Source organism: Lepisosteus platostomus, chromosome 17 (genome assembly GCF_059453375.1).
Source record: "Lepisosteus platostomus isolate fLepPlt1 chromosome 17, fLepPlt1.hap1, whole genome shotgun sequence".
NCBI classification, from domain to species: Eukaryota; Metazoa; Chordata; class Actinopteri; order Semionotiformes; family Lepisosteidae; genus Lepisosteus; species Lepisosteus platostomus.
This window is the reverse complement of record NC_142627.1, coordinates 10,822,862-10,850,541: the sequence shown is the minus strand read 5'-3', so window position 1 is coordinate 10,850,541 and position 27,680 is coordinate 10,822,862. Positions and strand designations below refer to the sequence as shown.

The window sequence follows — 27,680 nt, the reverse complement described above, 5'->3', positions numbered from 1 at the left end:
ACTGCTGACTAAGCTTGTCATTTAGCCTCATGAGCAACAGAGAACTGGGCTACACCTCATTGACACAGGAAGCTCTGAGGAAAATGCTGATGAGGGAGATTGCAGTGCACAATGAGATGCAATGTGACTCAGGAGCTCGTACAGTTACAAGGACTCGGTGCTGAATGTGTTAGCAAACCTATAGCTCCGACAGAATGATTGGTACAAGAAATGACAAACTGTTCTTGAGTTTCCCAGCAGAAATGTTTATAACTGTTTTTAAGTTTTAACAGTATCCATATTTAGATTTTTAATACATACATTTTACCTTTTATTTCTATATGCTATATACAGTAAGCTATTTTTTCTGTATACATATGTTATATCTTTACATAGATGTAATTATGTGCATATAAATCTATATGTACATATAAGTCTAGATATGTATCTGACTATCTTTTCAGTTTCAGTAACCTTTCCACATAGTAACCAAAGTTTTAATTTATAGGAATTCTATATTATAATTCTAAATAGGTAATCAGCACCCACTGCATGGTTAAACTTTTAGGCATAAAATATACAACAAAAGCTCTTGTGCTCATTAATCATGTCAGCATGCTTTTCTTTTCTTTTTTATTTCCATCGAGAGCAACTGTATTTTTTTAATATAGTGTTTAATATAGTGCTCCAAGCACTGGTGTTCAAGCTTATAAAGATTCTAAAAACAAGCAGCACTTTCCTAAGAACAATGACACTGAGCAGTTTAGGATGAGGTTCACGGAGGGGCAAGAGGGTAGGATGGACTTTTTATGAGAAGCAGGAGAAAACTTCGTTAAGAAAATTGCGCAGCTCGGAAACTACTGCGGCTGCGGTTCAGTTTTTTACCACCTGTGAAGGGTTAACATGAGCTCATGCTTCTCATTTCCTCTTCAGAGCCATCTGAACAAACAACCGGGTGACCTCACATTGCTCCGAACAAGGAGGCGGTGCTTTCACGAAAAAAAAAAAGAGAGAGAACAGCCATGTGACCCTGAAAGGTTGCTCTGGTGGGTGGGCATGCCCAACCGTAGCACAGAACAACAATTCTGGGAAATGCAGACTGGCTGTACAGTACAATTTGCATGTGACTGATTCAGCTTGCTTATCGATTTCATCATCAGTCAGTGTGCCCTGGGGCCTCTCCGCCGCTTCTCCGGCTTTGCTTTTCTACTTTTTTTTTCCCCAAGTCGTAGCATTTTTTTTAAAGCATTCACCGTCTCCAGCCATCCACCTAAAATGAGACAAAGGTGCCTCAGGCTGGAACGACGCGCTACACACCAGCCTCGACATGCCGTCAGATTCATGGCGGTCGAGGTCCCTGCAGGCCATCTGTCCTTTGTCCGTGTCCTAAAAATGGAAACTGCTGGGGGGCGGCGGGGAGGGGGGAGATACTACGTTACTACTTATCCTTCTACCCCGGCTTATTGAAACCATGGTCGCTTGTAATAAAACACTCCCTTTTGATTTCTGTTTCTCTGATGGCTGACTGTTGTTCGTCAAAACAAAACAAAAAACACAGTGAGTGTTTCTGGGTCTGAAACAAACAACAAAAAAAAGATTAAACTGAATTTTTAATTACACAGAAAATTATCCCTTGGGTTCAGTTTATTCTCCCTTGGTGTAATCTCGATTTGCAAGCTGCAGAGAAGGAATATAAGAGCCATATTTTTACCACAGTGTACATTTGTTCAAAGGATGTTTGTACTTTCTGTGATTTTCGTATGGTTTCACTGTGCTTTACTGCACTGGGCCATAAGAATACCAGAGTGCACCAAAGTAAATATTCCTCAGGCACATGTATCACAAATGTAATATAATCTTGGCATAAGAGGGCAATACCAAGATCCAGCTTGTGGGTCTTTCATGTCTGCTTTAATTTTACAATGTCTCCCTCTCAAGGTTTTGAAAGAGCACCCCTTCTTATTACCAAAATACTGGCGTGCGCCTGCTTGTATCAGTGGATTCAGCTCCATAGAGGTGTAATCTCAAACTTTTTTTCCAGATTTAAAGCTGGGAGAGGTGATTATTGGATTCACAAGAGTCAAGACAAGGAAATGGAAACCACTTGTGTTGTAACTGAAACCTGAAGTGAATGGGAGCTCTCCCTCGTCAGTCGTTTCCTGAAGGCTTGACAGTGGAAAGTTGAAATAAGCCTGACGAGCAGCTTTCACTTAGGACTGTGTTTCATTCCAGAACATGAAATCATCACCAGCAGCCATATCACCCTGCAACTCACAACTGGCAACCCACTGGAGCTCAGCAGGTGTGAGTCTTGGTCTGTACCTGGATGGGAGACCTCCTGGGAAAAACTAAGGTTGCTGCTGGAAGACGTGTTAGTTGGGCCAGCAGGGGGCGCTCACCCTGTGGTCTGTATGGGTCCTAATGCCCCAGTATAGTGACAGGAACACTATACTGTAAACAGGCGCCGTCCTTCGGATGAGATGTAAAACCGAGGTCCTGACTCTCTGTGGTCATGAAAAATCCCAGGGCGTTTCTCGAAAAGAGTAGGGGTGTAACCCCGGCATCCTGGCCAAATTTCCCATTGGCCCTTACCAATCATGGCCTCCTAATAATCCCCCTCTATGAATTGGCTACGTTACTCTGCTCTCCTCTCCACTGATAGCTGGTGTGTGGTGAGTGTTCTGGCGCACTATGGCGGCCGTCGCATCATCCAGGTGGATGCTGCACATTGGTGGTGGTGGAGGGGAGTCCCCATTACCTGTAAAGCGCTTTGAGTGGAGTGTCCAGAAAAAGTGCTATATAAGTATAAGCAATTATTATTATTATTATTATTATTATTATTATTATCACCCCATATGTGTCACTTGCAGGACATGGGAGCGGTGTACCTCATAACACGGAAACAAGATGGAACTGAGGTACTGCACAACACAGCAGAATAACATGTTGAATTACAAACGTACGTGAATGCGTTATATGAATAATCTGCAGTTAGCAAATCAGGTGGAAATATTGTCATCACAGTTGACGTTGATGTGCTTATTAAAAATGTCGATATGCTTTTAACACGTGGGCCTGTATCTTTTCAACAAAACTAAAAAAAACATGTTTTTCCATCAATGCAGATGTGTTATAGTAGAACCCATTACACTGCAGGAATTTCCCTGTATATACAGTACATTATGTGTTGTATGCAACAGGGTTGAAACATTCTCTTTGGGCCTCCTAACTGGTTTAACCCATATATCCCATCACCTGTGTGGGGGTTGAGCCCAGGTCATGTCACTAGCTGGCTGTGAATACTGTGATGGGATGTGGAGCTGTGGTACCTGTGACATGTTAATAAAAAAGTGTCTCTAAGGTGGGCAAGCTGGCATAGACTTGCAGTACCTACACTTTCTCATTCTCCCCTGTGTGCAGTCACAGGGATCAGAGCTGTTAGTAGAGATGTGCAAAACATGCAATTGGCTATCCAAATGGAATGGGTAAAAAATAACAATCGTCGAAGTAGACAAACATTCCTAACTGCATGCTATCTATTTCCCGTTCTACAAAGACAGGTAAATTTGACAAAGGCTTCTATATAGTCCAAGTATGGAAGGATTAAGACAAGTCAACATGTTCATGACATTTATGAGCCTAAAAACAAAATGCATTTTAACTTCAAATGTATATGGATTTTTTTAATGAGAAAACATATTTGAAACTTGATGGTATTAACATTACTGCTTCTGCTTCTGACTATTTGAAGCCTGTCAATTAATTGCTGAAAACACAAACACACTCAACAAGGGCAAAATGTTCCTGTAAGGTGAAGGAATGCCTCCAATGTTTGTTTTTTGCAGTAGTTTGTCCAAACTCTGTTTCAATATGGGTTAGAGGCAGGATTGAATTAGTTTGCTTCACAAGCAAAACTTACAGTAGATGTCTGAGGAGAGTCTGGCCATGAAGTCAGAGAGAAGTCACAATGGAGAGTATTTGCAGAAAGTTTAGCCAACTAGCAAAGTGCTAGAACCATCCTCCCCACACATGGTGTCTATTCAAGAGTCTTTTCACATCCTGACAGTCTCAAACCATGTGTTCCATTACACGTCCTCTGCCCTGTCATCTGCAACAGGGAAACAGGGCAAAGAACGAAGAAAGAGCCCCAGCCTGAGCCTTCGCTGACTGGGGTTCTTATATTCTCTTGCTGGCCAGTTAATCCACCCCAGGGATGTTCATCACATGAGCTGGGACACCAGGACTTAAGTGAGAAGTGGAAGTGTCCAGTTGATCATTGGGAGGTAGGCAGACAAACAACTGTTGGCAACTAGAGGACCATGATTGCATGCACATTCTCAATTGTCACGGACAGCTGTCCCTCTTTCCTTTCTCTTTTATCTTTCCTCTCATCCAGGTATGGTTCCCAACTGGCCCAACACGTCCACACTGCTTAGGTGTTGCATAACTGTGTGGTAATTGTGTAAGAGTTCAGGCAAACAGCATGTCATTCGAAGAGTGATAATTGCCTCCCACAACTTTATAAGGAGAGGGAAGCAAACACAAAGAGGAAAAGGGGACAGCACACCATACCGAGTAAACACAGGCAATCCCACAGGCAATTATGTAAACAACTCGGATAAAAACAGCACATAAGCCGTTTCCCTCCTTCAACTTTTGAACCTTTGTGGTAAATGCCATTAAAATCCATCCACCCATCCATTTTCTAACCGCTTCATCCAATTCAGGGTCATGGAGGAGCTGGAGCCTATCCCAGCAAGCAGCAGGCGCAAGGCAGGGTACACCCTGGATGGGACACCAGTCCATCGCAGGGCACACACAGACCCAGACACACACACACACTCACGGCAGGGACAACTTTCCCAGAAGCCGATTAGCCTACCAGCATTTCTTTGGACTATGAGGAAACCGGAGCACCCACAAGAAACACACAAACATTGGGAGAGAATACTCCATGCAGATAGCACCCCAGGTGCAGCACCCAGACCCAGCGCTGCACTGAAGCAATGCTAACCATTACACCTGCCATTAAAATTACAAGGTTAAAAAACGGAATCGTTTCTCTGTATTGGATAAGAAAAAAAGCAAAACATTTGTTCTTTTAATTATCTCTAGAAATATGGAAGTAACTATCTCAGGTACAGACCTATAAAATTCTAAAATACATATGAAAAATATTCCAGGAAGCCCCTTTTGAACATATTTCCTAAACACAATGGAAGTGTAGGCAGGCACATAGGATTGGCCCATGATTTAGATGACTGATAGCAAAAGTAGGGGAATTTTTATTATTGTGATGGTATTCAACCATCCTTTAAAAAGACTATTGAAAATGATCCTCCTTTTTTGGGTTGCGGATAAAAAGGAGCACATGAAAATTTTATGTATTAGCCAAAATGCAGAGAACCTTATCAGTGTAGCTACACTTTATCAGTGTCGCTGGTAATTTAGGACTTTTCTGGGCAAAACAGATTCCATAGATTCAATGCGTCATCTTGATAAACCTGGAACCAAACTGTCATTAAAATATCAAGGCAGGTTAATATCAGACTAAAGGGGGAATACAAACAGAAAATGGCATGTGTTTCAAAAGCTCTTTTCAAGCAAACTGGGGGGAAGTCCTCTTCCACTTCTTGTTTCTGGAGGACTGCCTGAGCAAGTCCCAATAAACTATGACTAAACTGTGATTAGCTGCAATTTCAGATTGTAATCTTTAATAACACCCTCTGCAGTGGTTTACTTCAACATAAACACATTATTGGTGGTCTTTTTTGTTAATGACATAAGCGTCTGTAGTTAACATAGCAGACAGACACACTAAGCAGTTGTTTCCTGATATATTTAGATATGCACTGGGGAAAAAGAGTTTCTGAGAGTGAGCAAACTATTATTCACTGTACAAGAAAGTTTAAATGAGTTCAAGCTTGCATGCATGTTACTAGATCAATTTTTTAACAAATAATTAGGTTTAAAGATTTTATTTTTCTTGTTACTATAATCACTGATGGCATTATGGTAATACTGGCCTTTAATTATCAGGGTACCACTGAGAATAATTACAACTAATAGGAGAGATGAAAATTACCGAAGGTAATAATTCCAATACATTTGGCACAAAGAAGGATATTTTCACTGTAAAACAGGAAAATATTTAAATAATTGGCTTTCAGACCGAATTTTTTAAAACAAATTCCCTGTTACATATTCATATTAAATGCAATACTTGCCACCCCCCCCAAAAAAAATGGAGGAAACTATTTTTAATGGAGGAGAAAAACAACACTGGTACAAGAAGCAGCCAAATTGCAGAAGTCTTTTGTGTAATGAGATGCCCTTCATCTTTAACTCAGTAATTGAAGGCTAGCCCTCCATGTTGGCAGGCAGGTTCCTGCTCCCATGTACTGTTGCTCAGCCTGTTTTCTTGTTAATCTGAGAGCAGCCTGAGGCACTGTAAGATGTGTACTTTATACTGAGGGAAAGGCAGCTGAGTCATACTGTAGCTTCAAAACACCTGTCTGGCCTCTACAACCTGATTGCATCAGCCTGTTTGCCCTATGGGCAAGGGGCGTCACTGTAATGATACCATCTGCAGAATATGGATGTTATTTTCACACTCCACTCCTTCCCTGCTTTCCATAAATGACTAACAGCCACCACAACTGTTTACTCGCCTTTGGCAGAAGGGTGGGAACTTTCTACGTTTGCTTGCAGAGTCACAGAAGTGCCTTTGATGAGCTCTCATTTAAAGCTGTAGAGGTGTACCTGTATAAAGCTCACGGTTTTGCCTCTGGTAACTTTCTTTCCTTTTCTTCGTCGTCATCTTCTTCTTCTTTTTTTTCATGACAAGGACTCATTTCAGAATTCATTCCCTAGGGCTGAGACTTCATCAGACTGGAGAGGGAGAGAGGGACCAGAAACAAACTAGTTTTGAGTGTCGTTTCTTGAAAAACAAAAACATTGTGTGTTTTTATTCCCCAGAAAAGCACAGTACCAGTTAATAGCCACTTGGTCGGATTATGAGGAAGAAAGGGCTCAAAAAAGAACAAAAAAATAACACCCGTTGTGCGAAGACTCCTCCAATATGGTTTTATGTCTTTCTTTGTATAATTATTTTACTGAGCATTTATTTTATGTTTGTCTTGTCCCTTCCCTGGTAGTGTTATATACATTTGCTGAATAATTCTTCATTAATTCTGCCTCAGAATTGCCTTTGCAATGTTAAAATATTTGAGAAGATATTTAAGAAATATGTTACTATGAAGTGTGTTTATTTATTATGTGGAATTCTTTCTCTAGGAATTGTTTTTTTGTCTTTCAGACATTGTCTTACCTTTTAATGTTTATAAAGTCAACAAAGTATGCACAATTTCAACAACATAAACTTTTTAATATTTTGTGTTTAATATGTAGCGAGGAAGAACAGATCCATTAATGTACAGGCTTAAGAACATAATTGCATAATTTACACTTGCATTGTGCAGGCTTATTCTTCAACTATGTGCTACTTTTCTACATTAAAATTAAAATTTACCAAAGCTCTGAACACAGTGTAGTATATTGCTTGTGTACTGTATTGAAAACTTTCATGGACATTCAGGCCTCTTTTCATTGAATAGTAAAAAAGTAAATAAAATAAATATATAATTTCATGATAATATGATGTGTTTCTCTGCAACAGTAATAGACTGCAACTGTTTTTAGTATCTGAGAATATACTGGAGTAATTTGGGTAAATTGTTAAACTCCTGCAAAAAAGGGAAATTAATGGCAAAAATAATTTTAAATGTAGAAAGTTCTAAATTTAGGAGCTGATACTAGTAATATTACCCAGCAACAAAATTTCAAACAGTTTAAGAATAATTTTCAAATCTACTGACCGAGTTGTTTGTATTCACAATAAGAATAAAAACCTCTCAGAATGATTAAAAGTAAGAGTTTTAAACGTGATGCAAAATATTTTGAAATTAGAAACAAAAAATGCCTAAGCAAAGAAATAACTATAAAACAAGCATGTAATAATGTAAATAAGATCAATATCCTTTGGAATTATTCCCTCATTCCTTACTTAGGATACAAATTAAACATTTCCAGCTGAACTATATGTACAATGTACAGCTTTATCACAAATAATTTTTACCAGTAAATTAAGTGTTTCTTATTCATATGATTACAATTAGTTTCTGTTTTCTTGAATAGTGCAAAATATAATCTGCTGAAGGTCCCATACACCTTTGTAGATGTAAGATTTTTTACAGGATCGCATTCTATTTTCATATATATGTATATTTTCCGTCACTGAGAAAACTCTTTGCTTGGTGAGAGAATGATTTTAATTTAATGATTTCTGTTGCAACACGTGTGTTTCTTTAAACACAACACGAAACTTTGTCAATTTGCTCGGTCGCATTCGCAAGCGAAGCAGCCCCTGAATCTGAAAATTCCCTCAAGTCTTCGTTGGCATGAGAACGTCTCATCACAGATCACAGATCACAGAGCCTAGGCTTATTTTTTCACTGTTCACTTAGCAAGCCTTAAACAGCACGTTTAAGTCTTATCTTTCCATTCATAATTGATCAATCTGGAATTTATTAAATCTTTCCCCATGTGCCACACAATTAAATTCAGGGATTGTGTGCATTTTGTTTGAAAAGTCTGTTTATTTTTATTATCAGAACAAAATAATACAAGTTGATACAGAAAGACCTTTTCTTTATTTTCCATCACAGCTGGGCACTTCACAAGAATGCAGTCATGAGAAACTCCCCTAAAGACCTATGATGTTCTTTTTGCAGAAACTAAATAATCTCAGATGCAGTCATCTCTCTGTGGGTCTTTTAAAATGAACACACCCATCTACAGCAGAAAAGCTTTTATTTCCAGTTGAAGCTTTCTAAAAATTGTTTACTGTGCTTTCAGTTCATTCCGTGAACATCGTATTATCGAGCTCCCAAAAGCCAGGTTTAAGCTCTGTGGGTTGGTGTTATTTTTCAGTAAGAAACAAGGGAGAAGAGGTTTCTATGAAGCTGCATGCAAAGTCTCGTGTTGTTTTAAAGTTCTGGCAGTCACTCTGCATTCCTCAAAAGGCCAGGCTGAGAGTGATGCCATCGTCTTTGTGGCTCACTGGCACAGCAGTGCCCTAGAACAATACTTCATAATAAGTAATGGGTTTTGCCACCAAGCACAACATGAAAACAGAGAAATTCCCCTATTTGTCTTCTGCTGGCTGATAAATTGTACTGTAAGTGTTACATCCCATGTATCACCTTTTCTTCAGACTTTCATTTAATAAAACCAAAGGATTGGAGCTAAATTATTAAATATTCCAAAATCTGAAATTAGGTTATTCCCTGTAAGTCTATCTTTGGAGAAGCTGTTCACCCTCATTCTAAAAGTCATCTCATTCCAACATTTCTCCTTCTACAATGCCTTTTTACAAGATATGAAAATGAAAGTTAGCATGTTCCAAAGATGGACAGTAATTCAGATTTTGCCATTTGCGTTATCAAAACAAATACGACTGTGGAATAATACAAGATAAAAGGAGCTCTCCTGAAAGTGAGAGTAAGTTGTCACTATTCTACATTTGCTGTATCTTGTTTAGTAGAGTGCAACAGGTCTCAGGAGTGTAATTGATATACAAGAATAAAAGAATAGCTCTTCCCTGACAAATTAATGTTATTCAAAATATTTCCTTCAGGCATTCTAAGTAAAGTACCGCATATGCAAACACGAAAAGCAGTGATTTTACTAAAAAAGAAGGTATAGTTGTAGTCCTTGAATCCAGTAGTCCTTTTCAGAACTGAAAAATTACCCCGAGGAATTAATTTTAAAATGCTGAAGAACAAAAAGAACTTTAAAACCTGTAAAATGTTCTCCTTCCTACTAGTGAACTATTAATATGAGCAAAGACTCAAAGAGAAAACTATGGCCTAAAAAAAAGGTAAGAGCATCACTCAGAGGAGAGTGTTTTGTTTTCTTTGTTTGCTTGATTTTGTTTCTTATAGTATTTGATCAAGAACAGTTAACCCAGCTTTTCTAGATTAACTGCTCTGTGTGGAACTGAGATGTACAGAGCTCGTCATAATTACCTTTAAGAGCGTACAGCATGTAACTCAGTCCCCAACCCTTCCAGCTGAGGTCTGGAGTTTGACTGTCTGCCCTAACTCAAATGAGGTCACACTGTTGCAGGGAAGTTGCAATGGCACGTACACACTGATCCACAGTGCTCCTCTAAACAAAATGTGGTGAAGTTGGCAGACTGTGAAGTTTACTGCTTGAACCCTTTCCCAGTGGGGCTTTGAGCTAAAGCTGGGCTAACAAATATTTTTCTTTATTTTACCTCCGAGGGGTGAAGTGTTAGATCTGCCTTTTCAGCCTAACCTCTCTCAAGCCTCTCATGTTACTTTCAGTTACCATGAGGACTAGACACCTCAAAATGTGATTGTTTGTGCAGTTAAATAACAATAGGAAGATGTTTGATTACCCAGCTATCTTTAATTTTCATTTCTAGCTTTGTCTCTGTGTGTCTTTGTGTGTGTCAGCTTTTCTACACTGAAATAGGTTTTAAATGCAATGACCTTTTGGAAATTCCCTTACCTACAGAGCCTGAGATAGTGCGGATGGTCTTTCGGGAGGAGGTCCCAGGTTTAGCAAACAACAGACACAGCAACGGCTGCATCTGTGAAGGAGGGAGAGAAAGAAAGGGGGACTAAAACCTGATAAAAGTCAGAGTACCAGGCAGCTGGAAATAAAAAAGAGGAGCTGAGGTGAAGTGAGGATAAAAGCTGTGCTTTGGTTACAGAGAGTTCCTCTTTAACAAGGCCAAAGTGAGCCCAATAAAACTGTCTTGTCTTTAATCGAAATCCCTCCCAACCTTCCTAATTAAAAAAACACACATTGCAAAAAAAAGAGCTAAACAGAAAAAAAACATGGCTGCCAGAATCACATCATCGCTGGCACAAACAGCACTGGAACAGATGGCCCTTCTGACAGCCTATATTAAGTGCAGCTAATGAGCCAGATCTTGCATGATCTCATGCTAGTCTACTTCCACTTAATCTCTATGCATTATTTTTACAGTGTCACCACGCAGACAGTTTATTAGTGTTCCAGAAGGGAAGTGGGTGGTATCTTGTGTAATAGAGCAGCAACAGAGTTATAAGGAAGGCAGGGGCTTTTTTCACTCAGCCTTGACAGCTCTCTCTCACCCACAACCCCAACTTCCCCCTCCCCACCACTCACTATGTCTGAACATTTTTCGGAGGACAGCCTACCAGGGGGCTTGAAGATATTCAGAGAATGTCATCATTGCACTTCAGGTTCACTTGCACATTAAGCCAGCAAGCATGGTTGAGTTCTCTCTGTTATGGCAACCTCGTGTGTATCCGAGCCTGTCTCACACACACACCCTTAGAACAGAACCTGCTTTGAGCACCGACCGACACAGGATAGCCTGTTTTTTTGGGAATTACACAAGTTCATGTCCCATTGTTATGCTTTCAGGGAGCTGTGTTTAGAGGGGAAAACCATGCAGGATGTGGTGTGATACTCTTAAATCATAGGTTAATAGCTCAGACTAGCCATGTGATCTTCTTTATACAATAAAACACATATTTGACTTTATTTTACACGCAATTTAACAAGAAAAACAAAATGTATCCTTTTCTTCTGTGCACTCTACAATACATTTCAAGCCAAAGACCTGTTAAGTCTTAGGCTCTGGTATCATTTAATCCAATCTGCAATGTTTTCGAGGAGTAATTTCTGAATGGCCATGTGTGTTCGTTTTCTGGGAATCTCCTTCCTAAACTTCATCAAATGGGAAGATTATTCTCAATGCTTTTGTGTTGGACATGACAGTAAGAATAGGAAGTGTTTTTGTGACTGATTTATTAGTTTAATAAATCAATTAAGTCATCTGGAACTCAAACCCCAAACAGAACATGGCCTGATCAATATTTAGCACAGGGTCTTTTCAATGTTCCACTGCATCCTTGGAGCTTCATAAAACTTCCTGACACATCGCTTCTTTCCACCCATCTCGTCTTTGAGAATCTCCACCATCTGACAAGTCTTTATTTTAGGACACTGCACATAAACCGATTTTATAAATAACTACTTTTTCCACAATTATCCTGTTGCTAGTCTCCTGCTCCTCTGTAATTTGGATTGTAGATTGTCTAGAGGCTGACACCATGGGTAAGCTAGGAGAGAAAGTAACCACAGCAACATTACCTTTGACTTTCTGCAGGAAATAACTGGAATTTTCTGGAAAGCCTTGAGCACTGAAATGACTGAATTTCTAAGGTTACAGAATCTTTGTACATGAAAACACTTAGCAAACCTTTAGTCTTTGTGAAAAATACAATAATTTGTAATGCGACTGTGGAAATCATATTTAGAAAACATTTTGTGACCTCTTGACATTTATATTTTATTTTTATTTTTCTGATTCAGATAATCATTTCTTACGTTCTTAAGTTCAGTTATCATACTACTGGTTGATATTGATATTGATATTGATTCTTCAGTCATCATACTACTGGTCTCCAGACAAGAAACACCATACAAGTTTCAATGCAATATGTGATGCTCAGATAAATCTGTCACAGTGTCTCGTGATACACACGCAAATAAGGCAAACCTATTGGTCAGTTTGTTCAGAAAAGGGGCACGATTTTCATAGGGTATGTAGAGTAACCGGGCAGAGGGAGGGTGCATACTGCATGGGTGCACATGTGGTTATTGATGGGAATGGCATCAGCTGTGTGCGACCGGTTTCCCTATTTACAAGTCAGGAAGTGAATGATCCTGGTCAACTCAGAGGAGTTGGACCATCATGATCAGGTGAGGCAGAGAGTAACAGAGTCTCAGGAGAAAGCTCTTGAAGTCAACTCAGAGGAGTATGACTCTCGTGACGAGTTGTGGCAGAGTAACAGAGTCTCAGGAGAAAGCTCTTGAAGTCGACTCAGAGGAGTATGACTCTCGTGACGAGTTGTGGCAGAGAGTAACAGAGTCTCAGGAGAAAGCTCTTGAAGTCGACTCAGAGGAGTATGACTCTCGTGACGAGGTGTGGCAGCGAGTAACAGAGTATCAGGAGAAATCTCTTGAAGTCGACTTGGCGGGGTCAGACTCTGGCTAGCATGTGTTGTAGCTGGTAACCAAAAACTGAAAGTTCACAACCCAGAAAGTTCCAGCAGCGGTCTTGGAGAGAGGTCCGTGAAGATCTCCTGTGCTGTTGTAGGGGGGCTGAATGGTGTCACGCCCCGAAAAAAGAAGCCACTGTATCTCAGGGATGAAAGCAACTGGAAAGCTACTTTAAATGAATCAAACTGGCACAAACACAGCACTAACCAATGAGACTGGTTCGGCTCTCCTGCGCCATTGTAGGGGGACCGAGTGACGTCGCACCCCCGGAAACATCAGGCGCTATATCTTGGAATCGAAAGCAGCACAAATGCTACTTTCAATGACACAAACCAGCACAAGTGGAGCACTAACGAACACAGTGGGTTTCATAATTTCTGCTGTTTTTCAGAGGGCCAACCTCACAGAGCTCCCGGGAGTGTCTGTAAAAGAGAGTAGCATCCTCGGTTGTTGACGTGCCTGACACTGTTACAGACTCGGATCTGTGTGGAAAGCCAGCAGCCGTGTCTGGTAGTGGATAGCTAACTGTTGTAACATCAGTTCTGTAATAAAGAAGTGGATGTCCTTTTGACTCAGAGCTGCATTTTGAAGCGTATATTGAAATAGGCAGGAAATGTTGCTTTTTCCACGTACATCTCAACATTGCTTGCATTCTCCCTTATTTAGATAAAACCGCTGCAAAATTCATAAGAAAGGACCCTTGCATCTGTGTGCTGGAAAATTAAAGAATGGGCTGCAACGTGCTTTTAACTGTTAATCTGTGATGGGGTCACTCTGCCCGCGTGATGTGTGCATTTATATAAAGATTGCCAAACGATGGTTGGTTTCTGAGTTTTAGAGGAAATAGCTCAACCTATATGAACATATCCAAAGGGTTTTAAAAAAAGACATCCATTCGGCCATTTTTGGAGGGTCAGCTCGTGAAATCAAAACGTGAGGTTTTCATTGTGCCCTTTTATGACCCCCTGTGATGATTTACAGTTGTCTAAGATACATGCAACGCAACACAGAACTAAAACAGCACAGACTTAAAACCTGAAATCCATTGTTTTCGGGATGTTAGCGTGTACATGGGCGAAAAACATTTTTCGCGTGTTTTAAAAAAAAAGCCGTGCAAAGTGGCGCTATAGGTTTACCATAAAGTAATTAGGGCACAAACATGCAGAGGCTGTGTGGCTTCAGAATCAAAGCCATTGTGGCACCCTGATTCCTGGAATACAGCTGTTGTGCTCTAAGGCTGGGGAGTGATGGCTGCAGAATCTTAGAACTGTGAATCATCCATCTGCAACGAGTCTTTGAAGATGAGGGGTTCTGTGGCACACCTCCAAAAAAAAAAAAGGAATGACTGGAACACAATGAAAGGGAAGAGGCAGATTGCTGTTAAATTGCCATGGGTGCTTATTTAAAACAGGACATGTCGGAACATGAAAAACAGAACACAGTTATTGCAGAGCAGCTGCAAAATATATAAAGGGAGGCCTGGATTTTTCTTTTTGGCATTAGCGTCATTCTAAGTCTTTGGCAGATGCCAAACAGCACATGAATATGAACAGAACAAATGACTTGAAGCCCATCTAGCTCATGTGGTGGCTAGCACAGTAATCTGAAAATGTCACCCAGCTGTTTCTCCAAAGAAGATAAGGTATCAGCTCTGGCAGCTTTTGTCTGGGCAGCTTGTTCCGGTCTCCCACAACCCTTTGTGTTAAAAGGTGCCTAAAGAGTGTTCCCAGTTTTCAATGACGTTCCCCTACTCTCCACTTGTGTCCCCTGGTTTGTGTTTTAGTCTGGATTCTGAAGAATCCATCAGAGGTAAATTTATCTGTTTCCCATTTCATATCTGTAGTGCACATTTTGTGCTACTGTATCTAACACTCTGCGCTTGTTTACATAAAATGTTATCTGCCAAGTGTTTGCCCAGTGTAGAGTTTTGTCCAAATCAGTTGACTAAATTTATTATGCGGCTCCTACAGAATTTGCTGATCCTTCTATTTTAGTTTGACCGGTTTACTATGCCAGAATCTAAGTCATTGATATGAATTAGACACTGCTAAAAATATGTCTACCATACCATATGCTCTGTATGTATCCATTACTGCCATCCCTTATTTAAGTACTTTAAAAGTTTAACTTTAACCTGGATTTTCTATATACAGTATATAAATTATCACCTGTAATCTTGTACCATTCAGATCATCCCCTATTTTTGGGGGGTGCAGTGGCTCTGTGACAGGAGGGTTGCCAGTTCGTATCCTGCGGCTAGCAGAGGAATCCTCCGTTGGGCCCCTGAGCAAGGCCCTTAACACCCACTGCTCCAGGGGCGCCGTATAAATGGCTGACCCTGCGCTATGACCACAAGCTTCTCTCCCTTTCTGTGTGTCTCCTAGAGAGGAAGTTGGGGTATGTGAAAAGACAAATTCCTAATACAAGAAATTGTATATAGCCAATAAAGTGATCTTATCTTAAATTCTAGTTATTGTTTCTAAAACCTTATATGTGACAGAAGGAAGACATTCGTCTAACTTGTTTCCTTATTCGTAAATTGAATTGGTTTTGTTGCCGTTGTGATGAACATATTCTTCATTAGTAATTCTCCAGTCAATAGAATAAAGCAATTACAGGAAAATTCACATTCTACAAATAGACTCATTCCTGTATGAAAGCTGTTCATAGGTGATGTATAGGTATGGTTCAATTTAACAAGACGTTTTGACACATATATTTGACACAACACCGCAGTAAAAAAACTTTGTACCTTCTTTAACAAAGTTTAAAAATAATAAGAAGTTATTATTTTAATACGTTTTTACAATAATATGTTATTATTAATTGGTTTCCTTAAAGGTAATCAGAACTCAAACCCCAACAACCTTTCGCCGACAACTAGCGCACTGTGAGGCATTCACAAGATCCTTTTATGGGATGGACACTGGCCCTTGAGCAGCTTGCTGACAAGCTGCCCAGACAGTCAGAATAAGGCATGTGCTCCCATTCCCATGACAGCTAACCAGCCAATCAGAAAGCCAACCTGCAGTCACACCAACTAATTAGGGCCACCCTAGCCTGCAGAAGAACTTTCAAGCTTGTTTCACAGAGTGCGATTAGCCCAAGTCCCAGACAAGCTTACCTAAAATTAATATTGGGCAGCTCCAAAATTAGGGATAATCAGTCTGTAGGAAACCAGCCCTGGGAACCCAGTAACAAGCCAGAATGCTTTTACAAAACATATGGGCGAAGGCAGGACTGAAAGCACATGTCGAGATAGTCACTAAAACCCAAACAGCACATCTGTGGGAGGTGGGAGGAAACCAGAGCCTGCAGAAAAAAACGCACAGAAACATGGGCGAGACCATGCAGACTCCACCCAGACAGGTCTGAGGTCATCCCATCTATCCCTAGATTCTAGAGCTCTTAGGCAGTAACACTAGCCCCCGTAGTAACCATGCTGTCATGTTTACCATAAAATCCGCTGTCTGGTAACTCAGAAGAGAAAACCGCAGAATAGCAGCCATGGGCTAGCTATGCAAAAAATAACAACACTAGTATCCCATGTCATCTTAGCAGTGAAGTAAATAATAATCTTATCATTTTCTCTAATGGCAATTTAGCAAATCAAATTATTATTTACATTTTGTTTTGGTTGAGTTTCTCGACTACGAATCTGTAAAAATGTGTTTTTTTTCCAACTAAAAAAAGAACATACAAATGTTTTCACTCCTGCCATAGAGCAGTGGATGAACATCACCTTCAAAACAAGTCGCTCTGGGGCTGGAGCAGAAGGGAGAAATGTTACTACATGGCTGCAATTGGCATCATTAAAATATTTGATTATATTAGTTGGCTTCTTTATGAGTTCCCATAATTGCATTTGAAGATATTTAACAGCTCTTTTGTACCTTCTTTTGATTCTTCAATAAACTGGCTTTAGCTGTAGGTATATACAAAAATAAAGTAGACTATTAACCAAACTGTATGCCGTACAGTATGTGCATCTAGCAATCAAAACCACAGGGTTTCTGAACTCTGTGTCTTCTGTGTATTTGATTTCATCATTTGGTATTCTCTTCAAAATACCAAAAGCCAAACCAAAACTGATCCATGTTAATTCAAAACAATTTATTGTAAACATTAAAAAGAACCCAAAATGGGTTGAACTTGGACTGAGACATTAGACTGCAATGGTATCTGAATGATCGTGATGTCTGTGGTAAAAATGTCAACGTATTGCCAAGCCTTTTTTTCTCGACTTGTGTTGTGGAATAAAGAAAATGACAGACATTTCCAACTCCTTGTCTAAAAACTATTCTTTAGAAATCTAAGGGGCTTCCAGTTTTTAAGATGGATTGCATTATAGCAGAGAACTGGGGAGCCGCCACTACCCGAATGCTCAAAAAGGAGCTGTTAGACAATTTCAAAGACATGATATATAATTTAAATCTCAGACAGCCCTGGAAGACTTTTCTGCTTAGTGTGCTGGGTATGCAGTCATATGATGAGTAAAGGGAAAAAATGAAGTATCCAGCCTGTGCTGTCTGTTCTTTTGGTTTGAAAATAATGGAGCAGGGAAAGGGTTAGTCTGTGAGAAGCTGTGAGAGAGTTCTGGATGTTTCCAGGGCCTGTGTGTCTGAAATTAAATGGAGACTGAAATGCTGACTCATTGCTCTCCACTTTTTATTAACTGCGCTGTCACTCAGGCTTTACAAGGGTGTGAGAGAAAAGCTGGAAGCTCTGTGTGGCCTCTATTTACAGGAACCTGTCTCAAGGTATTTTTAGAGCACTAAGCCTCTTCACCTAGGCTGGAAAAATCCCTGTTAAATCCGATCCCATTCAAGAACGAAAATCAGAACTGTTATGGTGAATGATTAATACAAAGGAAGTTACCTCATGACATTGAGTGTACATCATCTGTCTGCCTTGTTGTCTGTAGCTCATAAATCAGCACGGTTGCTGTAGTACTCAAGCAAATTACAAGTACTCTTTCTTCTCTTGGAAAAGAAGCATAGGGCTGACAAAATCGATTTAGACACAAAGACATGCAAATGATAAGCTACAGTAGATTACTCCTAAGAAAGCCTTTACTGGCAGATAATATGGTGGTTAATTTGTGATTTTATGGATGATGGGAACTCGGTTGGTTTTTTTCTATTATTAGTTGTAATCTTCCCGGGTCAGGAGTGAAAACTTCTCCCAGGAATTTGAAGAAGCACTGCTGATCAGGCTGAAAGAAATCCACAGCAAAAGAGTCAGGTATTTAAAACACCCACTCTGAACCCGAATCCCTCGTAATGAAACATAACAAGAGCAAGACTGTTGGTAGGAGTCAGAAGGATGTAAGAAGAGAGGCCCATTCTACCTTCCTGTATCCTGAAACATCTTAAGACATCTTAAGTGAACTGTGACTTGCTGAAAGAAGCCCTCCCTGACTCTAACACTCAGATATGCACAGTTTTTTTCAGAGTAAAGGAGCTGTAGTTTAGTACCATTAGCATGAGCAACTTTTTATTTGTATGAACCGATGCAAAGATTCTGTTAGGATTCTACAAGTCATCTACACAGTGCGAGAAGCCTGTGGTCGGGGCTTGGCTTTGACACCCAGTGAGGCCATTGATCATTGGAAAAATAAAACGTTTGGTCATTGGAAACAGAGGCGAGAGGCTGGAGGAGATACAGACTGACTTCTCGTTAACACTGGGTTTTATTTCAATGATGTGTCAAGGAAGTCATGTCTTAATTTTCTTTTGATGACTGCAGCCATCAGCTTTCTTAGACACACCAGCAATAATACCGATAGTGAGGTAGGTGATTGTGTGTTTTTTTATTTGGATTGGACAGCATAGGGGTTTACTGCAGGCACAAAATAGCATTCAATGGACAAGGAGCAGAAAAACTACATTACCGTGTGTTTGGTACTTAACGATCTAAGGCCAACCTAGCTGCTGTGATTGCGACATATGCACAATTCCAATGTGTATCATTATTCAGCAGAAGAAATAGGTTGCTGTAAATTAAAGGCTTTTGGTTTATGGTAGCATGAAATATTACCAAGTTCATTGATTATAAAATTAAACCCTTGCCAGGAACTTCCTAGCTGTACATAATTTCCATTATCACTGCTGTTAAGAGTTCCCTGGTGATATTGATGATATATGTGCTTTGGAAATTGGTGTTTTTAGATTTGTGGATTTGCTTTCTGTCTGAAAACATTGTGTGGATAGATTTTACTGTGTGCAGGAGAGAAAAGCAATGTTTCATGAGAGCTTTTTACATTTTGCTTTGCTAAAAATACCTTCCATATTTAAAAAAAAGTACAAATCTGATTTTGATGTCTCATGGCAAGATGTTGTTCCTGTCACAGCTCTAACAAGCGCTGCAGAGGTCGTGGACTTTTGTGAGATCAAAAACATCTGTTCTTTGCATTATTGGTGTTCCCGTTCAGGAACAGAGTCCTATGAAGCTGGAACGAAAATCCCAAAATTGCCTATGGCACTCTCAATTTTGTTCAGAAAGAAACAATGTACTGATATCATGTACAGGGTGAGTTGAAATAAAGAGAAAAACCTGGTGTGTGTGAGAATATAGCAATTCCATATTGCATATATCATATAAAACAATGTGTCTGGGCAGACAGTTTATCTATCCATCTACCCAGAAACACCTTTCTGTGATATGGTGTGTACTAAAAGCAATCAAGCTGCTGTCATTCATGGGAATGTGAATATTAATTAGCTCTGACCATCTAATGAGACCACACATTCTAGATCAGGTAGGTAAGTAAAAAACAAGTCATAGTAAGCTGCCAAGAATGGTTGTTTCCCCCTTTTTAGCACTCAAGAGCATTGCATATGCCAGGGAAACTAAGTAGTTTTTCAGGGTTGGGGTGTTTTTAAAAGCATGCCATACATTCATTCACCACCTATTCCATTTTATTTCTAAGGGAACATTTAATCTTTCCATGCATTTGATGACACACTCCCCTCTATGATTTTAAATCTTGCCAAAAAAGCTGAACCAAGAGCCTACACAGCCCAAACCATAATGGAGCAGTTAGGAGAACAAACACCGTGGTCTGATGAAGAATAAGCAGGAAGGCTGGAGAGGAATGAAGAGCAATCAAGGAAATTCATGAGCACCGCATGGGTTCTGAAATTGGTACCTCAATTTCATGTTGTGCTGGCAGCAAAATCTGACAGGACTCTCAACTCAGCACTGGGCTTGAAAGGCAATCTACTTTCAATTCTCATGTGCAATACAGAGAGGCCGACTAGCCAGAGAAATGAAACTTCGTTAAGTAAAACTTTAAAATGGTGCTATCAACACACAGTTTGCCATTTTCTTACTTTTTGATTGACTCAGATTCTACTTCTAATTGTTTATTTACTTAGTCATAAAGACTAAAAAAAAAGAAGCTTTTTGTTATTGTTTTTGCTGTGCTGTGTTTATTCTTATGAACAGTAAGAGTCTGCTTGGCCCAAGGGGCTCATTAAGTTTATTTATGTTACACTAATTAGGGCCACTTCAAAGCATTGGCACTGTAGTTGTAGAATACAAGCCTAGCATACCATACACGGCTTGGCTGCAAAAGAAACTTGCTGAGCTCTAAAGTCAACACAGGGCATCTTCTCAATTTCCACTGCCTCTAAAATAAAAGATCGAGCACTGCATTTTGTTTTCTTTTGAATTTGTTGAGTCATTTTTTATAACCTATAAACATTAGATGCCAAAAAAACGGGGAAAAAAACTGTTTTCCGTTCCTTTTCATTGTGTTCACTGGATGTGTAAGCGTTGGTCCTCCACACTAGTCTTAGTCTACCTCAGATGAAAACATGAAAACATACTCCAAAGGAACAAATAAAGGTTTATTTGATGCTGAAAAAAGAAACGCAACGTTTTTGCTCCACAGCTCCCTACTTGAACTCTTACACTTTTACCTGTTGGCTTCTGAAATTCTTCCAGATTTAGCTGCCCACATGCTAGGTGGAGTGGTCACCCATATTTATGGCAACCAGGAAGGATAGTACTGGGAATGATGAGAGACAAGGCCTAAGGTCAGGTTCTGCTTAAACAGTGAAATACTGTACACTCATCTCGGATTCTGTTACCTCAGTGTGCTGGCGCAGGGCTTGGCTACCCTTAAGCCAAGTGTTGCCTGGACCTGCCAAGGGATGTATTTGAAAGCCACATGTGGGGAGATAGGGCTGCGAGTGACTTACTTATTGCGTGAAAAGGTCACGGTATCAGATGCCAATTTGGAGCTTTTCCTGTGATGGTGACCTTGTTACAGGGGGGAGACACTGGAACAATAATAGGACAAATACGCAAATGAAAAGCGCTTCTTGTCTTTTTGCACTTCTAGATGCGATTGTACTTGACTTACAAACTGTGGGAGACAGTTTCTTTTATATCCAGAAAGAGGAACGTAATAAAAAAACCAAACAACCGGATCTCTACGGAGGTCGGACATTAGGTATGTTACGTTTTTCCACAAAAAAGCTTTCCTCATTCTTTTCACGCCTCTATTTCTAGTTCTTTTCAGATGTTATCAATATCAAAGACTTAAACCCACTCGTCTTTTTTCTGGCGTGCCATATCCTAACTACGCAATAAGGAGTCTGTCCCAGCTGTCACCCTCATAACATTATTCATTCCTTTACAGTTAACAGGTTCAGATAGCGGGCTTGTTTTTTGCAGAGCATTTGAAGGAAATTGTTATCTAGTTGCAGAAATGGAGTCCTAAGAGTCAACTATACAGCAAGTAGAAGAGAACAGAAAAGGTGTTTTGAATAACACCTGTTTTAAAAATGGCCTTTCCCATGCTTACCACATAAACGATTCTCTTTCATATTCATTTTCCAGGGCTGAGGCAACAGAAATGAAATTAACGAGCTTGGAACACATTCGCCAAGGGGCAATGGATGTTAATTATGCCCTCTGTCCTCAATGGTAAAAACACAAGTCGCCTCAACCCCAAAACTCCAGAGAAAATCCCCTGCAAGGCTTTCACTTCTGTATCTCCCCCATCAGAAGGCTTTTTCTGGATCCCTTTGCAGTACAGTTTGCAACAGCTGCTTGGCTACAACATCACAGGCAAATCAGAAAGAGGAACTGTGCCCCAAGCACTGTTATTAAACCGATGCAATAAATAGCAACCCGTTGCTACATGTGCCCGTCCCGAGAATGTAGAAAATTCTTTGAGGTACATTGATCCAGCCCAGAAAAGAACTGAAAGGAGAATCTTTAGATTGCAGTGGTCCATCAGGACCTAGCAAACCGTTGTGTCCACCACAGACCGAAAATCACAACGGACACCATGTTGTGAAGCATTATAGCTCCGTCATTGAGATGTGTTTTGGGGGAAAGCTTGCCACATGGCTTTTCAGAGCTTGCTCTGCAATGTTCTGTATGTGGGATAATGAGTAGAACACGCGTTAATGCGAGGCCTGCTTCCCTCATGTCATGTGCCCGTTCCCTGACGAAAGAATCTTCAGGACTAAAACCAGACTCCCTGCTCAGATCCACAATGCCTGAGTGAAAGGAAACTGATATTTGAAATCTTTTTTTTTTCTGCCAGTAGAAAGAAAGGGAGGCCCCTACCCAAAAATCCTTTACAGTACAATCGTGCAAAACAGTCAGAAGGAGAATGTGACACATACGAAGCATTTTAAGAAGTGAAAAGCAGGAAATTATGACTTGCGGTCACAAATTTCCTGAAGCCTAGACAGCAATGTGGGTGTTTTGAGACAGCAGACCAAAGGACCTCAAGACCCTGAAGCTCAGTGGTGTTTACACAGTAATTTTGGGCGAAAGGGGTTATTTGGGAGATTTTCTTCAGTAGGTGTTTGTGGTCTAAAACTTCACAGGTTGTAATTCCCTCCCCAGAATTCAGTGCGAAACCTTTCTGTGAACAAAGTTCCCAGTGAGATGTAATGCCAGGAGAAGACAGCCTTTATGAGCCCTGTAATGAAAATACCTTGTCTAGACCACTTGGCCCCCGAACCAGAGAATGCCTTGAGACTCTCCTCTAAACATCAAATTAATTAACACTGGAAATCAGTGAATTGCTTGAGCTGCTTCAGTGAATAAATGTAATTGTTCTGATTTACTTGTATTAATCCCTTTCTTGGGAACAGGGGAAGAACTCCCTATGCAAGTCACAGTTCATACCGTATATCAGTATATCAGAAAAATGTTTTTTTGTAGTTTCTTCCCCTGATTAGGATGGTGTCAATCTTCTAGATAATAATAAATAATAATAAAACGATTTACGATCTTATAAATATAAAGCAAGCAATCATGTCCACATAAGCATGAGGTTTATAGGAAGTGCATATTGCTTCACCATTCAGTATGCAATACCTCCTTCCATATTTCCCAGGCCTTAAAACCAAGGTCATGATGGATACACATTAGGCCACAACAAACTTTAGAATAATCTTTTTGTTGTGGATGCTATGTTGATTTTTCAAACTCTCCAAAATAAATAAGAACAACAATTTTGGCATGCCTCTAAGAACCCTACTCTTTTTAACCATCATTGTGTACCATGCATCGCCTGATTGATACATGTCAAAATTGCAAAAGAAATGTACTTCATATGTAAATCTTGGGCTTTCCCTTTGCCATCAACAAACTTTTCTGCCACGTTTGTAAGTTTTCAGTGGTGAGAGAATGCTTTTCTTTTTCGACAGTTAAGCAGGTTCTTTATCGGCTTTTTCCGAAAGTGATATGAGGTCCTTAAAATACCTAATGCAGGGGCCTCCAGTGACGTATTGTGACCTTAACCACAATAAATATGGGGAATTACAGTGTGTACTAAAGCTGTATGACTGTTCTGGAGTCAAAACGAAAATGCAGTTTCACTTCAAAACCACCAGACAGGAAGGACAAGAGCCAGCTTTGGAGGAGGAGAAAAAAGTTTCAAAAGTATTGCTCAGAACTGTTTGAAGTTCAGGGGATGCAAATAAAGATATTTTATCACTGTGGCCGTGAAGCTCTCAGTACTTTCCCAGTTCTTACTGACTCATTCAGGATTAAGGCTTATTTTTTCTTATTATTTATTTTTTCGTCTCTACACAAAGAGTGCACTACATGCCTCACCTTGTTTTCTCCATATAGAGGAGAGAGGTCCTAATTTATTTGCCTAACTTGAACATCAGTTCACAAATGTAGTATGGCCACCAGCACTGAGGATTTTGGGTACATAATCTAATTAAATGTATTATAAACCTAAAGTGTAAAGCTCATCAGTTGCTTTTAGAATTATCTTAATTTCAATCTAAAGGCTGTTAAGGATTATAGAGGTATAGCAATCTGTTTCTGTTTGTGAGTTTGCAATATGTGTGCATTGACAGATCCACAAAACTAAATGTGCTCAGGCTTCATGGATGTGATATATCCTATAGATGTTTCTGGGTAGAAGTAGTTTTTATTTATCCTTAAAATATTATAAATGGTGCATCTCCAGAGAGTCAGAGGTTGCTGATGTCTTACACAGAAAGTAACATTTTTCTTAATATGTACTCTTATGGATCTTTTATCTTGCATCTGTGCCACTTTGGTGGTTTCAATGTTTTTTTTTTCCTGTAAGTGCAATCACAAGTTAGGGGATTTCTTCTGAATAAGCATTCAAGTCCTCCAAGTGAGCCCAAAGGCAACATGTATGAGACGTGGAATGCTGGAGATTGCTTCTAGTAAATCATAAAATAGACGGCTGAAGATAAAACGGACAGCTGTTGTCCATTTGGGAGGTTCCTATAGGCTGACACACCAAGACAAGTTTCATCAAGTTATCTGAACTGTCTCTTGCTTGTTCTCAGCTGCATACAGTATACTTCATTCCTTGATGTAGAGTATGGCCAGCTCCAAGAGCAATCCTCTTGGTCACAAACTCACACAGGGCATGTTAATTACCTTCTGAAGTTTTCTTTAGATTTAAGATGAGTAATTTACTAGGGCTCATTGCTCAAAAGCATTGAGAAAGAGAGCCTGGTGGAGATGGTTACTTTGCTGCACTGAACTTGAGTGGTCCAAAAATAAGTGAGCTGCCCCCTTAAACCCCTTGCTGATGTTATAAAAGTCCTTTTGGGAATGATCGGCCATGCAAATATAATCAATGGACACTCCAGCAACTCATGCATGTCGGTGCACAGTGCAGTTTCAGTTAGACCTTCCTGCATTTAAGCCTTGAGAAATTGCACAATAAAACCAGTACAGTGGCCGCCAAACCACAAACTACTTACAGTTAATGCCAAGGGATTGTTCAAAATTAACGTATGCTTCTGTATAAACAAAACAACTTGGCTGTGCAGAAACATGCAAATGGCCTGTGACCTGGGAAACATGAAAGAACTTTCTTTAAATTGAAAGAGATGTTTTGACTAACAGAAAACTGTGCTGAATAAGTCAGAAAAAAAAGTTTTTGCCTCTTCAAAATGCATGCTTGCATATGTGACGAGTACCGACAACAAGCACTGACATATAGTGGTTTACGATTTTGATTATGTACACTGACTGGGTACATGGAGTCTTCTTCTAGACATAGACTTGTATATGAACCTTTTGTCCCTGGATCTCTTTCTGCACTGTGCTCCCTTCTTTTATCATTTCAGATATGAGAGGTGATTTTACTGACACAACTCGTTGCTCATTGCAATCTCTCAGATTCTCTCTGCATTGTCTTTACACTCGGCATTTGAGCATTCGTATACAGTACATCCTGACTCACTTCACCGTGCCCAACTCGACTTTTGCCCAACACAGCGAGCAGGCCTTGTCTTCAGGAACTCTCTCAGCTGATCCTGTCGGGCCAGGGATGCCTCTCTGTAACAAACCCTTGCATCCCTGACACAGCAGCAGCTGGGTTTGCTGTTACTTTACGGCCCTCTCAGTCTGAGACTGCCTGTCCCTCTGCTGTTTTGAAGAGACGGGGAGAACCTGGAACTCTTATCTTGACTCCTCTCTCATGGTCGGTCCAGTGGAATCCCATTCACTCATCACTCAGACCAGCTATGCCTCATTCTGCAGCTTGTCTCATATAATAGTTGGCCATACTGGCTCAAGGCCACACCATGGTTTTCAACTTTTAGCCAAGATGGTGGCTTCCTTAAAAAAGCCACCACTCACTGCATCACTATGGGATTTTTTTAAACATTATTGTTGATTTACAAGAAAAAGAGAAAGACGTCCTAAGGCAAGCCAAAGTACTGGTAAAGTACTGTTAACCAGCTGACGTATTACTTTTTTTTTCACATCTTCAGCCTCTCCAGACTGCCAAAGAATGATTGCAATATGTGCTGTCTGCCTGTTTCATTTCAAACTGCTCCATGGTGCAAAAGTAAAAATAATCAGCTTCACCCCCGTTTGAAAACTAAGTCAGAACGATATTGTAAGTAAAATTGGCAGGATAAATTGCTAAACCATCCGAGCCCTTGCTTACTTGTTCCCTTCACTGTCAGGGAATATTTTACGTGACACAACAAGAGGCGAAGTCACACTATCACATGTCAGACTGCCACAGAGGGCAGGAGCAGTCATCTTGTGATTTAATCATGGTGGGGAAGTTTGTCATCAACTAAAATTAGATTGGTAATACCCAGATGAAAATTGTAACTAGCAGCAAACTATGGAGATTCAGCAGCAAATTACTTTCTTTTTATTCACCTCGGTGATACATCTTTTCCGGATAAAGATGCTGAGCAGCTTTTTTTAGATTTCAAAGTGTTCATTGCCAAATACACAGCCAGAGATTTTGAATTTAAAAAATGTGCCTAGATTTGTAGCTTTGATTAGATTAGTGCTCCTCACTAAAGCTTTCAGCAGGATTCATTATTACCAGTAGGTTTCATTCCGGAGGCCACTGTTTTAGGCAAACACCCCGATTTTGTGTTTCCATGGAAACAAAGTGTATAGGGCAATGGCAAAGACATTGCACTCTAAAATTCTTCTGGTTGTCATGGAGACTTCTGTAGCTTACATAAGTGTCAATTTTTACATTGTGTCTGCTGTATTGGAGCTTGTAATTACCGCATAAAGAGTTCCTTCTCTGCCAGAATTATAACAATGTCATATCAAGTGCCAAGCATAGTGGCACTAATGTCTATCTTGACGCAGCCTAGCTAATCTGCTTTGCAATTAATTTCTGCATGTACAAATAACAGTAGGCCTTTTTCCTTATCCAAGGTGACACTGCATCAATGTGCTTTTATTGTTTTAATCCATTCAGTTCACATGCAATATACATGACTCCAAGCAAAAATATACATGCAGTTTTCAGATTAAAAATAATATGATTTACTGTCTCTTATTGTCTGTCTACATTAAGACCAGTAATTACACACGTGTGCTGTCTTTGCCCCTCAGGGATACTTGCATTTAAAGCAGGTCTCCAACAAAAAAGTCCTCATGAAACAAGATTATCATCTGATTGACAAAATGAAGTGTGCTCAAAAACATGTCTAAGTGGCTGGTTTCCTTTGAAAAGTTTTCTTTTATAAACACCATCTATCCATTCCAATGGGCTGATGTGTGCTGAAATGCTCACCTCCAACTTCTATGACTGCTTT

The 27,680-nt window shown here is 39.9% G+C and overlaps 2 long non-coding RNA genes across 4 annotated transcripts in view; one reads left to right on the top strand and one right to left on the bottom strand.

Moving 5' to 3' along the window:
- LOC148646119 (uncharacterized) overlaps window positions 1-27,680 on the bottom strand; it is a 100,045-nt gene that overhangs the window by 26,666 nt on the left and 45,699 nt on the right. The window contains exons 2-3 of one of the 3 annotated variants that reach the window (XR_015927856.1): window positions 10,576-10,657; window positions 6,742-6,870 (exon numbers count right to left, since the gene is read on the bottom strand). This is a non-coding gene — a long non-coding RNA (uncharacterized LOC148646119). Of the gene's footprint in view, window positions 1-6,741; window positions 6,871-10,575; window positions 10,658-27,680 lie in introns of those variants that run through there. The other 2 variants (XR_015927854.1, XR_015927855.1) reach the window with 2 other exon arrangements.
- On the top strand, window positions 6,452-7,628 carry LOC148646121 (uncharacterized). Its single transcript, XR_015927860.1, has 2 exons — window positions 6,452-6,769; window positions 6,853-7,628. It is a non-coding gene; the product is annotated as an uncharacterized LOC148646121 (long non-coding RNA).